At 37.3% G+C, this 11,833-nt stretch overlaps 1 pseudogene; it reads right to left on the minus strand.

The window, feature by feature from the left end:
* Positions 1-5,002: 5,002 nt before the first annotated feature.
* LOC147379448 (prostaglandin E synthase 3-like) lies at positions 5,003-5,532 on the minus strand (annotated as a pseudogene).
* Positions 5,533-11,833: the final 6,301 nt, after the last annotated feature.

Below are 11,833 nucleotides of genomic sequence, written 5' to 3' on the forward strand. Positions count from 1 at the left end.
GAGAGTTTCAGAAAAACATCTATTTCTGCTTTATTGACTATGCCAAAGCCTTTGACTTTGTGGATCACAATAAACTGTGGAAAATTCTGAAAGAGATAGGAATACCAGACCGCCTGATCTGCCTCTTGAGAAATCTGTATGCAGGTCAGGAAGCAACAGTAGAACTGGACATGGAACAACAGACTGGTTCCAAATAGGAAAAGGAGTACGTCAACGCTGCATATTGTCACCCTGTTTATTTAACTTATATGCAGAGTACATCATGAGAAACGCTGGACTGGAAGAAACACAAGCTGGAATCAAGGTTGCTGGGAGAAATATCAATAACCTCAGATATGCAGATGATACCACGCTTATGGCAGAAAGTGAAGAGGAACTAAAAAGCCTCTTGATGAAGGTGAAAGTGGAGAGTGAAAAAGTGGGCTTAAAGCTCAGCATTCAGAAAATGAAGATCATGGCATCTGTTCCCATCACTTCATGGGAAATAGATGGGGAAACAGTGGAAACAGTGTCAGACTTTATTTTTCTGGGCTCCAAAATCACTACAGATGGTGACTGCAGCCATGAAATTAAAAGACGCTTACTCCTTGGAAGGAAAGTTATGACCAACCTAGATAGCATATTCAAAAGCAGAGGCATTACTTTGCCAACAAAGGTCCATCTAGTCAAGGCTATGGTTTTTCCTGTGGTCATGTATGGATGTGAGAGTTGGACTGTGAAGAAGGCTGAGCACTGAAGAATTGATGCTTTTGAACTGTGGTGTTTAAAAGACTCTTGAGAGTCCCTTGGACTGCAAAGAGATCCAACCAGTCCATTCTGAAGGAGATTAGCCCTAGGATTTCTTTGGAAGGAATGATGCTAAAGCTGAAACTCCAGTACTTTGGCAACCTCATGCGAAGAGTGGACTCATTGGAAAAGATTCTGATGCTGGGAGGGATTGGAGGCAAGAGGAGAAGGGGACGACAGGGGATGAGATGGCTGGATGGCATCACTGACTCGATGGACATGAGTCTGAGTGAACTCCGGGAATTGGTGATGGACAGGGAGGCCTGGCGTGCTGCGATTCATGGAGTCACAAAGAGTCGGACATGACTGAGCGACTGATCTGATCTGATCTCTGATGGGTTGTGAATGTAATGCCAAAATACCATTTTGCCCATTGCCACAGAAAAGATTAATTTTCTACGTAACGACAGAAAAGCATAAATGCCCTCAAATACCCATGATTCAGCTAAAGCAAATATCAATGTACCTGCTACCTTCCCTGTCCTTAGTTACTGTGACAAAAATCTCGGGTATTTTTATCTGTGTGTATTTTATTGTGTGTATCTAAAGAGTCTTTAAAAATAATATTCAAAATTATCATTCTCTCTCCATATATATATGTATAATATATATTTTATTCTATATAAGCATACAGATTTCAAAATGAAATTTATTATATATAATTTCCCATTTATGTCAATTAATACTTACTGACTTCCCAACACACAAAAAAACTTTTCCAGTAGTTCTTCCATTTACACCATTCTGTCATTTCTTTATCTTTTGTTTTATCTTTTAGTTTTATGCGTGTTAAATCAATGTTATTTTTATTGTTCTTTTAGTCAGTCAATATTCCTTTTCATTTACTCACTTATTTACCCTAACACTCTTTAATCCCTTCTTGTTTCCTCTGAAATAATTGTTCAGTTCAGTTCAGTTCAGTCACTCAGTCGTGTCTGACTCTTAAAACCCATGAACCGCAGCACACCAGGCCTTCCTGTCCATCACCAACTCCCAGAGCCCACCCAAATGCATGTCCATTGAGTCGGTGATGCCATCCAACCATCTCATCCTACATCTTCCCCTTCTCCTCTCGCCCTCAATCTTTCCCAGCGTCAGGGTCTTTTCAATGAATCAGCTCTTCACATCAGGCGGCCAAAGTATTGGAGTTTCAGCTTCAACATCAGTCCTTCACACCCAGGACTGATCTCTTTTAGGATGGGGATTCGTTGGATCTCCTTGCAGTCCAAGGGACTCTCAAGAGTCTTCTCCAACACCAGAGTTCAAAACCATCAACTCTTCTGAGCTCAGCTTTCTTTACAGTCCAACTCTCACATCCATACATTACTACTGGAAAAACCATAGCCTTGACTAGATGGACCTTCGTTGGTAAAGTAATGTATCTGCTTTTTAATATACTGCCTAGGTTGGTGATAACTTTCTTTCCAAGGAGTAAGCATCTTTTAATTTCATGGCTGCAGTCACTATCTGCAGTAATTTTGGAGCCCCAAAATAAAGTCAGCCATTGTTTCCACTGTTTCCCCATCTATTTGCCATGAAGTGATAGGACCAGATGCCATGATCTTAGTTTTCTGAATGTTGAGCTTTAAGCCAACTTTTTCACTCTCCTCTTTCACTTTCATCAAGAGGCTTTTTAGTTCCTCTTCACTTTCTTCCATAAGAACTGATGTCATCTGCCTATCTGAGGTCATTGATGTTTCCCCCAGCAATTTTGATTCCAGCATGTGCTTCCTCCAGCCCAACGTTTCTCATGATGTACTCTGCATATAAGTTAAATAAGCAGGGTGACAATATACAGCCTTGATGTACTCCTTTTCCCATTTGGAACCATTCTGTTGTTCCATGTCCAGTTCTAACTTGCTTCCTGACCTGCATGCAGGTTTCTCAAGAGGCAGGTCAGGTGGTCTGGTATGCCCATCTCTTTCAGAACTTTCCACAGTTTGTTGTGATCCACACAGTCAAAGGCTTTGGCATAGTCAAAAAAGCAGAAATAGATGTTTTTCTGGAACTCTCTTGCTTTTTCAATGATCCAGTGGATGTTGGCAATTTGATCTCTGGCTCCTCTGCCTTTTCTAAAACCAGCTTGAACATCTGGAAGTTCACAGTTCAGATATTGCTGAAGCCTGGCTTGGAGAATTTTGAGCATTACTTTACTAGCATGTGAGATGAGTGCAACTGTGTAGTAGTAGAGCACTCTTTGGCATTACCTTTCTTTAACTCGCATCAAATAACTCAACATTTCTTTCAGGTCTTTTGACGATAAATTCTTTCAAGATTTCTTTAAAATATTTTAATTTTTGACTATTTTTGGTAGGATAATTGTTCTAGGTATAGAGCCTGATGCTCTTTGTTTTTTTCCTTTCACTGTCTTCTGGCTTCCATACTTATTTGAAAACTCAACCAGTATTCTCAACTTTTTTCCTTTTGAATGAATATATCTCTTTTCCATTGTGATATGCTGGTGTGTAATTCTCTTCATATTTATTTTTCTTGATTTGCTTACTGTTAGACCTGAGGTTTTGAACCTTTTAAAAGATTTATAAATTCTGTATTTCCTGAAATAAAGTTTTTTTTTTTTCTTTCTCTCTCTCTCCTCACTTTCTTGAATTCCAGATGGACACACATTAGACCTTTGAACATGTCCTGTATATTTCTTACACTCTTCTTTATTGTTTTCCTTTGAATTTAAATTTGAATGTTTTTTTTTAACTGAAATTTAATACTACCATCTTCTGCCATCCAGTCTGATTGATGTTAAATTTTTCAAATGAGTTTTTGATTTTATATTCTTTATGTTATTGATTTGAACATTCATTTCCTGTATAGTAAAAATAAGATATATTTTCTTTAATATAATTTTCTTAATCTTTTTGGGCTGCTATGATACCATGGATTCAGTGACTTATAAGAACAGAAATTTCTCACATTTCTGAAAACTGGGAGTTCAACATCAGGGTACCGGAATGGTCCAATTCTGGTGAAAGCCCTTGTCTGAGTGGCAGACTTCAGACTTCTCAGTGTGTCATCAGAAGTGAAAGAGGCTAGGGAGCTCTGTGGATTCTCTATTATAAGAGTACTAATTCATCATGAGTGGTCCACAAGACCTGCTCATTCCCCAAAGTTCCCACATCTAACACCACCACATTGGATGTTAGGATTCCAACATTTGGCTTTTGGGGGCACACACCTGGCCTATAGCAATAGTCAAATATGTTATTTTGATGTTACTGTTTCCTATTAACTTCAAAGACTGGATCACTTATGTTCTATTTCTACTATCTATTTTATTTCTTCATTATCAATCACTTTCCTTCATCTAGTAATTTTGATTGCATATTGAACTTTGTGATTAATACATAGTAAAGAATCTTGCTTATAGTATTTTCCTTTAAACAATATTAAACTATTTCTGGTAAATTAAGGTTTTCAGCCCAGGAAAAAGCTGAATAAAAAAAAAAAAAGAAATAAAAAAATCCAATAGTGTATTAACATTTTTTCCCCACTCATTTGCCATTCTGACAGTGCAAATACAAATTTGGTCTCTGACAGTGCAAATACAGATTTGGTCTAAATGTACAGACTCTCAAGCAACAATGTACAGCCTTTCTTCATCCTCCATGCTAACAGACATAAAAGTGTAAGGGTCAAACAATACCAAATGTACAGGCTTGAAAACCATCTAAGTTTGGGAGTTCACTAGTTTTAGCTAAGATATATCTGGAACACTGACAAGTGATCACTTACATACAATAAATAATGTGAAGTAAATTTTTTGAAAAATAAAAATTTTAGTGAAACAATCCTGAAGGATATACCAGAGGAACATGTTACCAGTTTAAAGTATCAACCAATTGTTTCAGCCACTTTCAAGTCCATGTTCTGAAATCTAAAATTTAGTTACTTTCCCTAAGCTAAGATCTTCCTATCATGTCAGTATCTGTTATGAAGTAAAGGAGATTTAGGTGAAAAAAAAAACTTTTTTTTTTTTAATTTATCCATTGCCTAGGTCCTCAACAGCATCATGGAAATCTGAGAAATGTTCATGTACAAGGTTGTTGCCTTAGCTGACTTAAAATTGCCCCATATGATGGTACATATCAACCCTTAGTGAGGCCTTTGAAAAAACGAACAGGTTGAAAAATGGATCAAAGGAGGGAAATATAGCATCCGCCTTTAGAGCTATTAACTCAGGAATGCTTTCAATTATGAAATCTTGCAGAGAAGTTATTTTTCTTTTTCAAAATCCAGTGATGACAACATTCCTTACTCCAGATTTGGCATTTTTTCTTCATCACTGTCTTGTTAATCATCATCTGCTCCATCTACTTCTGGTAAATCCTCATCACCACTCATGTTGTTCATCATCACAGAGAAACAATCTTCATCTGAATCTTAGACATACCTTCATCTGAATCATCTTCCCAGTCTTTCTGTTTATTGAACTCCACAGTAAGCCCATTAAGCTTTGCCCTTTCTTTTGTTAACCTTGGCCATGAGTGGCCAGATTCTCCTTTTCATAAACAACATATGTCTCTTCTTTAATGGTTGGAATCATTAGGGTCAATACAGTGAAAAAGATCAATTTCATTTAAATGTTTAAAATGATCACTTCCTCCAAGACAACTGAATATAAGTTTTGATTTTTCCAAAATTTACATTAGCGTCTTTACTGTCTTCAACACAAAATTCAATGAAGACATAGTCCCTCCGATCCTGAGCCTACCACTTTGCAGAAGCAAGCTGCATTATGAAGGGGGCAGGGGGATGGGTGAACAGGCAGGTGGGCCTCTCCGGCGGCAGCTCCTGGGCAGGTGACTTCTTTCAGGTGGTGACTCTAGCATCTTCTCCAGCCCTTAACTCTTGATTTCTGTCCCAGAGAGATGACTTGTTTTATACTTTATTTGCCATGATTTAGAAATGCTGTCAGGGAAACAGCCAACATGAAATTAGAGCTCATTTTGTATATTTCTCTTTTCACAAAGATTGTGTAATATGTGTGAAAGTTATTTTATGCATTTTTCTAGCTTTCTACTTATTTTTACTAGGATTGCAACTCTGATACCTCTCACTTTCACCATCAGAATAGAGAGACTCCAACTTCTTAGTTTTAACATAGATTATGTTTCAAATCCATTGTTATTCTTTTTGTTGCTCCTATTATTTCATTTGACTAGGGGGACTTTAAGATACTCTAAAAGTATTTTTCTAGGTGGATTAATATTGCTTTGGTTGTGACAGTCTTGTGAGGTTTATTTTTAAGAAGTCAGGCTTCTATACAGGTATAATCTCATAGTAAGATGGGAAACTAAGGTTCATAGCAGATCGTTGTCTACCACAACAGAGTACACAATGGCAAGAATCAATTTTCTGTACTCATTTTATTACAGCATCCTGTTATTGTTTTAGGTCTAACCTACAGTTAGATATTTCCAAGTATATTTTGAGTAAAGTTTGCAAGTTAATTTGGAAGTGAGTAAGGAAAGTGAAGTCATGATTTAACATGAATTGTTTTAACTAGATTGGCCATTTTATAATTCTGTAGTCATGTTAAAGTGATCAAACTGACAGCTATTTTCATTCTATTTTGTATGAGTTAATGCATTTGACCTGGTATCTGATGAGCTTGTAGGTGGAACTTATTAATGGATATGTTAGTGGGAAGGTCATGACAATTATATGAGTCATCTTTTGGTAAACACAGTATAAACCAGTGTGGTTTTTTTTTTCCAAGAAAGAAGCAGAGATAATATTTATCTTTTGCCAACTTTCTATCAGAGTGTGATCTTCCTGTAAACTGCTTTAGAGTCTAATGGTTATTTGAGTGATAATAACAACCCAACTACTGCAGTTTAAGAAATTGAGGCTCAGTTTGCTGAGATTGGTCAAGATACCCTGCAGCTGAGATACAACAGATACAACTACATTTTCCAGTGTACAAGGTCTGTAGCCCAGGGATTATTATGACAATAAATTGAGAAAACAGAACAAGCACTTCAGAATTCTGGTGGTAGATACATGAAATTCTTTGGGATATACTTTTCTAAAATTTTATGCTCTTGGACTCATGCCCAAAATTATGGAAACCTATTATAAAGAAATAATAGAATTCTAGAAATACAATAATTAGCTTGATAGGATTATTTACAAAGTAAAAAGAACCTAAATTCCCCCAATAAATGATTGACTAATTAAAATACTGATATACCATAGAGTAAAATATTATATACCCATACTGATATATTTTCTTTAAGAAAGGATAAATACAGATTTTACAAGATAATATATGCAGTGGAAAATACACAAGAAAACATAAAGTATACTAATGGCAATTTTCCCCAAATTGGGAAATGATAGTGTTCTTGGTGATTTTTTAATGTAGTTCTTTGTATTCTTCTGTATATTCTAAACTTTCAAAACACATATTGCTTTACTAATCAGAAAGAATTATTATATATTCTTACTATACATGCATTGATCCTGAGATTGACATTGACTAATGACACCAAAACCACTTCTTTGTATGAACACAAAAGACCACACTGCCAAGGCTCTTTTGCAGGATGGAAGTGTGATGAAATTCCAGCCAGCATAATATCAGCACAAATGCTGTTGCTCTTCTAGGCAGTGCCAATAAAAACCTCTTTCTTTGATCTATTCTCTTTTCTTTCTGTGTAATTGTAGATGAGTCATCAAATTTTGATTATATAGAACACATGTTCTCTGAATCTTGACTTGGGGAGAGCCATAGTGGAAATAGATTTGTTGTGAATGATAAACTGTCTTATTGGAGCCATTATGCATTTTGTTGTTTATTTATTACAGCAGCCAGTATTACATTAAAAAACTCTCTTCGCCTCAGTTTCTCCCCATAATATGGAGATAATTATGATGATCATGATAACAACAGCAACTCCATAGAATTATTGTGAAGTAATGTACATGATTGGAGAAGGCGATGGCATCCGACTCCAGTACTCTTGCCTGAAAAATCCCATGGACGGAGGAGCCTGGTGGGCTGCAGTCCATGCTAAGGGTTGGACATGACTGAGCGACTTCACATTCACTTTTCACTTTCATGCATTGGAGAAGGAAATGGCAACCCACTCCAGTGTTCTTGCCTGGAGAATCCCAGGGATGGGGAAGCCTGGTGGGCTGCTGTCTGTGGGGTCGCACAGAGTTGGACATGACTGAAGCGACTTAGCAGCAGTGATGTACATAATCAGTCTTCCATAGATTTTAACTATTATTACAAACTGTATTTATTATTTTATATTGGCACCTGCCATCAGTAGATGTTGGGATAGTGTCTGATCTATTATTTGAAAAAAGTAGCTCCCTCAAAAGAAAGCTTTGATATTACTTGTTTATCGAGGACCTTGCAAACCTGCAATAAAATAGTTGATTTCCTAAAATAAGAAACATCGTAATGTTCACACAACTTGATTCTCTTGTACTTTTATTAAAATCTCTCTATCCAGTAAAATACATATTGATTGTTAACTCCAGTTTATAGCATTAACATATTTATTTTTGAACATTTTCAAAATTATATTTTAATATCTCTCTTGTAGGAACTTTGCAGTGGTTTTATTTTATTTTTTGTTTTTTTGCAGTGGTTTTATTTTAGAGAGAGTGCTTTATATAAGAGAGCAGGTAAACTTAATGAGCATTGTATTTGTTGTTTTCTTACTGGATTCATGCACAAGAGGATCTCTTGTGATTTACCAGGTACAAATCATGAAAAGAAAGGTGTCAAAACAAAAGTGAGGTCCTGGAAGCCAATCTATTAATTTCTTAAAAGGTTAACTGGTCTAGGTTACACAGTTGTGTGTCTGTCATCTCTGTCAAATGTACTGGAGCCACTGGCATCATTGAGACTAGTCAGATCAGTCGCTCAGTCATGTCCGACTCTTTGCGACCCCATGAATTGCAGCACGCCAGGCCTCCCTGTCCATCACCAACTCCTGGAGTTCACTGAGACGCACATCCATCAAGTCAGCGATGCCATCCAGCCATCTCATCCTCTGTCGTCCCCTTCCCCTCCTGCCCCCAATCCCTCCCAGCATCAGAGTCTTTTCCAATGTCTTTTCCAAGAGTCCACTCTTCGCATGAGGTGGCCAAAGTACTGGAGTTTCAGCTTTAGCATCATTCCTTCCAAAGAAATCCCAGGGCTGATCTCCTTCATAATGGACTGGTTGGATCTCCTTGCAGTCCAAGGGACTCTCAAGAGCCTTCTCCAACACCACAGTTCAGAAGCATCAATTCTTCGGCACTCAGCCTTCTTCACAGTCCAACTCTCGAATCCATATATGACCACAGGAAAAACCATAGCCTTGACTAGATGAACCTTTGTTGGCAAAGTAATGTCTCTGCTTTTCAATATGCTATCTAGGTTGGTCATCACTTTCCTTCCAGGGAGTAAGCGTCTTTTAATGTCATGGCTGCAGTCACCATCTGCAGTGATTTTGGAGCCCAGAAAAATAAAGTCTGACACTGTTTCCACTGTTTCCCCATCTATTTCCCATGAAGTGATGGGACCGGATGCCATGATCTTCGTTTTCTGAATGTTGAGCTTTAAGCCAACTTTTTCACTCTCCACTTTCATCTTCATCAAGAGGCTTTTGAGTTCCTCTTCACTTTCTGCCATAAGGGTGGTATCGTCTGCATATCTGAGGTTATTGATATTTCTCCCAGCAACCTTGATTCCAGCTTGTGTTTCTTCCAGTCCAGCATTTCTCATGATGTACTCTGCATATAAGTTAAATAAACTTATATGAGACTAGTCATATGGAGCAAAATTTGGAGCATTTTTCTCTAAGGAAATGTTTATGATGCTAAGAAGTCATAAACATTGAACCAATGTTTCAAAATACTTCTTCAATTGAATACTTTTGAGAAACATTTTAAAGAAAATATAGCTCAATATACATAAGAATGGCTTCCCTGGTGACTCAGAGGGTAAAGAACCTGCCATGCAGGAGACCCAGGTTCGATCCCTGGATCCAGAAGATCCCCTGGAGAAGGAAATGGCATTCCACTCCAGTATTCTTGCCTGGAGAATTCCACGGACAGAGGGGCCTTGTGGGCTACAGTCCATAGTGTTGCAAAGAGTCAGACATTACTGAGCCACTAACACTTTCATACTTTACACAAGACTGCCATGTATTTACTGCCCCTTTTGACTAGGCAAACATTTATCAAAAATAAGGAGCAAAATGGGAATGCCTTGTATAGTATAACTAAAACAAAACAAAACGAAACAAAAAACTGGAAGAAACCTACTTTTAAATGTAGTTGAATAGGAAATTTGCAGAAAACTTACAATGGACTCAACTATAGAGATCTAAGGGTGGATTGGATGAAATAGATCCATGCTGTGCTAACCATGGAGCAAGAGATACTTTGAGTGTGATTTATTCTCACTAAAATCTTTGACAGTCCCATGATTATAATTCACTAAAGACAGTAATGTAGAGGTGAGATTTGAGGAGTTAGGATCACTGCCCCACCCCCACCCGACCCCCACCACACACAAACACATACACATGATCTTGTTCATCCATGGAAGGGCTATTGGGTATGTTGTATTTTAGTGGAGAGAATAGTATTGATAAATGTCAAGACAGACTTGGGTTTAAATTCTAGCTTTGCCTCTTAATAGATAAGACCTTAGATATATTACCTAATCCTTTGGAGACACAATTTCTTTATCTGTACAATTTGATTTATAACACCTAACTTCTAGCCTGTTTTTATGGAAATTAGTGCTTTATGTTCACTATGGTCTTTAAAGTCAATCCTGGAAAGTAATTGTTTCTTAGCAAATTGGAGAAATTCCTTAAGAGTTCATTATTTGAATGACTTTTTTCCCCATTAACTGGTGTGGGAACTGTGTCCTTCTTTATTTTAATGGAAAATAGTCACCATGGAAGTTAGTGTGGGTGATGTGTCTAGAGGAAAAAGAAGAAATATATAAGGAATGTATGTGCTATATAACTTTCGATAATTTCATAATAAGTTTTCCTTAACTTTGATGCTATACTCCTGCTCTGAAATTCTATCTTGAGAAATAATTGTTGTTCAGTTGCTCAGTCATGTCCAACTCTTTGCAACCCCTTGGACTGTAGCACTCCAGGTTCCCCTGTCCTTCCCTATCTCCCTTAGTTTGCTCAAATTCATGTTTATTGAATCAGTGGTGCTATCTGTCTCATCCTCTGCTGCACCCTTTTGCCTTCAATCCTTCTCTGCATCAGGGTCTTTTCCAATGAGTCAGCTCTTCACATCAGGTGACCAAAGTGTTGAAGCTTCAGCATCAGTCCTTCCAATGAATCTTCAGAGTTGATTTCCTTTAGGATTCACTAGAATTTTATTTTAATAATTCTGCAAAAGCTATATACAACAAATGTCCTTTGCATAATTTTTATAGTAACATTAATAACAATAACAACAGCAGATATATACATGTTAAAAAGGGGGATTAATCATATCACAGTAGAGCCATTGGATAGACTATTATGCAATCATTGGAAATGGCTAGATATTTTACAAGAGAAACAATACTTACATGTCTAAAAAGTATTATTGGGAGAAAAAAGAGAAAAATATAGAAAATATTTTCATAGAAATATTAGAAAAATTGCCAATCAATGTAGAAAACACGCTGTCTCCCTTGAGAGCAAAAGTCAGGCAGAACTGCTTGCTACCTAGTATAACATCATGGGGGTTTCTGGACTTGATATTCCTCAGCCATGAACAAACCCTCTGCATGCAACTCACTCCAGATGTTCACTCTGTTGCCCAAGGAGACATGGAGGGCAAGGGGACCTGATATAATATGAAGCTCATGCTAGTTAACATGCCATGTCTTCTGCCCATGTCCATACAATGTGGCAGACTAACTTGTGGCTTTGCAAGCAGAGTAAAATCCCAGGCCATTCATACTTCTCATCAGACTAGACCTAACTTTGCTTATTATCTTTAGCAATAGCTCAGAACATATTATTATTATATATCTATGCTAATCCTTACATGATGTAAAACATCTCAT

This window comes from Bos grunniens, chromosome 1, assembly GCF_055505025.1.
Source record: "Bos grunniens cultivar Pamir isolate PY7600 chromosome 1, Bosgru_T2T1.0, whole genome shotgun sequence".
NCBI lineage: Eukaryota > Metazoa > Chordata > Mammalia > Artiodactyla > Bovidae > Bos > Bos grunniens.